This window comes from Amblyomma mixtum, chromosome 5 (assembly GCF_055824585.1).
Source record: "Amblyomma mixtum isolate Tamu chromosome 5, ASM5582458v1, whole genome shotgun sequence".
Taxonomy (NCBI): domain Eukaryota; kingdom Metazoa; phylum Arthropoda; class Arachnida; order Ixodida; family Ixodidae; genus Amblyomma; species Amblyomma mixtum.
In genome coordinates this window covers 153,224,774-153,229,238 of record NC_143016.1, presented here as the reverse complement: position 1 = coordinate 153,229,238, position 4,465 = coordinate 153,224,774, and the positions used below count along the sequence as shown (strand labels likewise).

The 4,465-nt window shown below is 43.5% G+C and overlaps 1 pseudogene; it reads right to left on the bottom strand.

Annotated features, from left to right (window-relative positions):
* Positions 1-211: 211 nt before the first annotated feature.
* On the bottom strand, positions 212-2,894 carry LOC149344182 (uncharacterized; annotated as a pseudogene).
* Positions 2,895-4,465: the final 1,571 nt, after the last annotated feature.

Genomic DNA, 4,465 nt, shown 5'->3' with positions numbered 1-4,465 from the left:
ATCCTTAGTAAAAACGGATTTGAAGTATTCGTTAAAGGCGGTTGATATTACCTTTCCGTCATGTGTTAATGTGCCATTGATTTCAAATGCATGAGAATCCCTAGATACTGGTGAGATTGTACGCCAAAATTTTTTCAGGTGAGCTAGTTATAAAATTAGGCAACAAATCGCCAAAATAATTTTCTTTATCAAGTGCTACCTGTCCTCGTAGTTGACTTGACAGAGCGGAAATTTTATCCAGCAGGCCTTCAGGTTGGACAACTGCTTGCCTTTTCTTTTTCAACTTTTTTAATTTTCTACGCATTTGTATTGAAGTGCGGGAAATCCAGGGATTGTCACGTTTTGTCTTTTTAACAATGCTTGGCACAAAACGGTTAATACACATCATAACCAGATCCTTAAAAGAAATCCACAGATCGTCTACATTTACGGTAGACTTCGAAAAACTATCAAAATAAAAGGATAAGGTATCGATTATTGATGTGTCATCAGCGCGTGAGAAGTTAGGAAAACATGACTGCTTTGGATGGCTGTCAATAGCGGCATCAGATAAGGTAAGGAACACGGCCTGGTGATCGGAGATTCCTGGGATTATTTCGCATTTTGTTTTAGTACTAATAGATCCGCTTACGAAGAAAAGGTCCAGTATAGATTTAGCGCTATCGTGTACCCTGGTGTACTCGTCAACAAGTTGGGATAAATCAAATGCAAATGCTATGTCCAACATGGCATCAACTGTTTTGTCGTTATGGTTTTTGAGGGACATCGTGCGCCAGTCAATATTAGGCAGATTAAAGTCGCCAGCTAGAATTATCCGATCGCCAGGTTTTAAATATGTGTTCATGTAAGTTTTCAAATCATTTAAAACCGATATGGAAGAAGAAGGGGGCCTGTACAACACACCTATAATGTACCTGATTGTACCACAATATGTTTTACTGAAAATGCACTCTACATTAGGCACATCAGGCATCCTTAAAACTCGTAATGATTTCTTGTATATCATACAGACGCCGCCACCTCTTCCAGTACGGTCTTTCCGGAGTACATTGTAACCAGTAGGCACGAATTCACTGTCGAAAATTGCATCATGTAACCATGTTTCGGTTAGCACAGCAATGTCTGAATCGTTAGTAAAAAGGAGCCCTTCAAGCTCGGTTACTTTATTGATTACACTTCTGCAGTTAATGTTTAAGATTTTCAAGGATGTAGGATCATGCTTTTTCTGTCAGTTATTTTTCTTATTGACCAATCTGACACGCTCTCCTTTCTGGGCATCCCAAGCAAACATAACACTATCAATGCTAATTTTATCAAAGACCAGCTTTACCTTAGCGCCATTTGCTTTTTCTTCCGCTGCGCTGTCCCACAAAAGTTTACGTAAGTCACGCACGCGCTTTGAGAAGTCTTCCGAGATAGAGTACGACGATCCTTTTAGTTTGTAGGCTGCTTGTAAAATGGATGCCTTTTCCCGATAGTCAAGAAATTTTATGATAACCGGTCTAGATCTGTCACTGGATTTACGCCCAAGCCTATGAAGTCTTTCTATACCTGTAGGTGTTATACCTATCTTCTCTTTTATTATGTCGTCTTTCACTGTGTTTTCAAGTTCTTCAAGCGTCTCGTTTTCTGACTCTTCTAAACCATAAATTATAAGATTATTGCGACGGCTTCTGTTTTCTAAGTCGTCCACCTTATTCATCAGAAAGGACAACTGGCTGTCAAAATCTGCTATTGTTTTTTCTATTTCGCTTACTTGTTTTGACAGCGTGCCTAGTTTGGACAACTGTTGTTCAATGCTATCTATTCTGTTGTTTAGTGTAACCATTTGCTCTTTTATTTCGTTCTGACCGTCGATAATTCCTTCAATAGTTCCTTGCACTTTCTTTTGGCCGTCTAGCAGTTCCGACAGCAATTGCTTCTCAGTTGGTCCCGGGTTTGTCTCAATATCGCCCGAAAGAAGTAGGTTAGTAGGCAATAAAGCAATGTGCGCCAGAATACATTTGAAACACTGTGGGCAGGGCAGCAGCAACAGAAACCGGTTGTCACTACGATAACAGTACATGGAAACGTTTTTACTAACCTGTAGAGCAAGACAAAAATGGTTGCTGAGCATGTTGCCGATACTGCTGCTGGCCTGCCCACTGAAGAAAGTCGATGTTGCTCGCTCTTTTAAAGGGGCTTGCTGAGCCATGTGATGTGACGTCACAGTTGTCGAGATGAAGCGATGCGCTGTCAGTTGCGGAACGGAAAACAATGTAATCGCCGGGCACCTGGCACGAGCCAGATTTTCCGATGCCGGCTCACTGAACACATCCACGTCGATTGCCCTTGATGCGTAGGCGCTGGGCCACCATTCATTCCCGCGATGCGAGGGCTCGTTGACCAGGTCAAACGACGTAGCCACTGGGTCGTAGCCACGCGGTGGAACTGGTCCGCACAGAAGGGCCGCCAAAATCTGTAGAGCAAGACAAAAATGGTTGCTGAGCATGTTGCCGATACTGCTGCTGGCCTGCCCACTGAAGAAAGTCGATGTTGCTCGCTCTTTTAAAGGGGCTTGCTGAGCCATGTGATGTGACGTCACAGTTGTCGAGATGAAGCGATGCGCTGTCAGTTGCGGAACGGAAAACAATGTAATCGCCGGGCACCTGGCACGAGCCAGATTTTCCGATGCCGGCTCACTGAACACATCCACGTCGATTGCCCTTGATGCGTAGGCGCTGGGCCACCATTCATTCCCGCGATGCGAGGGCTCGTTGACCAGGTCAAACGACGTAGCCACTGGGTCGTAGCCACGCGGTGGAACTGGTCCGCACAGAAGGGCCGCCAAAATCTGTAGAGCAAGACAAAAATGGTTGCTGAGCATGTTGCCGATACTGCTGCTGGCCTGCCATACCTTCTCATTAAGATTAATAGAAAGCTTACTAACGCAGTGTTCTCCCAAATTTGTAATGTGGAATGCTTCCACAATTGCCTACTTTGGCACTCTGTTTCTGGCGCTGCTTACCATCCAAAGGGCATTCGATAGTAGACCGCTATCGCACCATCATTGAGGTGATAGACAAAGGCGCATGATATAATCATTCTCTGTAGATAGCCTTCATAGATTACGAAAAAAACATATCATGCAGGCACAGCGTAACCATGGGAAAGCAGGAAGCACATGAAGGGTGCTTCAGTATGTCTACTACAATACTCCTCTACAAGGGAAGTGACCGAGTACAAATCCGACTGAGTGCTCGCCAAAGGCACACCTTGGCCATTTTGCTATCCACTGCATATTTGTAACGCTATTCAAAGGCCTGCACTGGGAAGATCTCAAGCTATATCGCGGAGGCAACCTCCTCCGATTCGCTGATGGCATTGCCCTGCTAAGTTACTGATTACAGTTATGATTACAGTCATAAGTTACAGCTTATGATTAGTTACCTGAACACGTAAAACACAATAGTAGGAGAAATTCAAGTCGGAGAGGGCTCATGTACAACTAGACCATATTGCCTAATGGAGATTGTTTATTCATGGCATTGTTTGGCAACACAGCTCGCTAACGTTTGCATCTACTACGTAAATGACCTTTTAGGGTTATGGTGGTCCAGCATGGAAAAGCCTCTGGAAGAAATCCTTTCATGCATTGAGGTAATTATCATTTGAATTTCAGTTTTTAGATGAAGTTGAGTGTTAAAATGCGGAAGTATCCCTGAATAAAATAAAAAGCTCCTTCAGACGCATGTCTCCGATTTCGTAAAGCGTGTAACCAAATAAAGGGGTAACGTTCATTTTGCTGTTCCCAGAGGGAATGGCTCTGCACAAAACCGTAAACTAGGCCCGAGCTGTTTCCACTCCGATGCGGTGGCGTAGGCCGCATGAGAAGTACTGCCTACATCTGATTTCAAACACTTTTACTTGCAGAGCATCAGGGTAGCAGGTATTTTCTTGGCCCTTTTCCACTATCCCATCTTGTCCGGAGAGTAAGTTCACTGCGTGGAAAGTCCCGAACGATGACATCGTGTACCTTTCCTTCGAGTGCGCCTACGAAGCCAGTGCATGCGTATATTCCCTCACTTTTAGGCAAAATGATGTTGTCCAGCCTTTTTCTCTAGCTAGCCCACGCATTCGCGCCCACTTTTGCTATATCTTGTGGACAGAAAACATCCGTTTTCTAGCTTGACCTTCCTGCAGTTGGAGCTCCTAAAATTCGCATTTGTTCCAAATGTGACCGGTAGACTCAAAACTTACGCAAGTTGTTTTCGTATCGATGAACAGGAAAACTAAAATTCAACCACATTCCCTCAATTGGAAGCCAACTTGAGACCATTACTATATTTAACGCACATTATCCAGTAATAGCAAACAAAAAATATGGTCTTCAACAGCATTAAATTTTACACTTGAGAACAAAATAATGCACTTCTTTATTATTACGATATAATTAAAAGTTATGCACAGGTCCTCAGGGAAATTT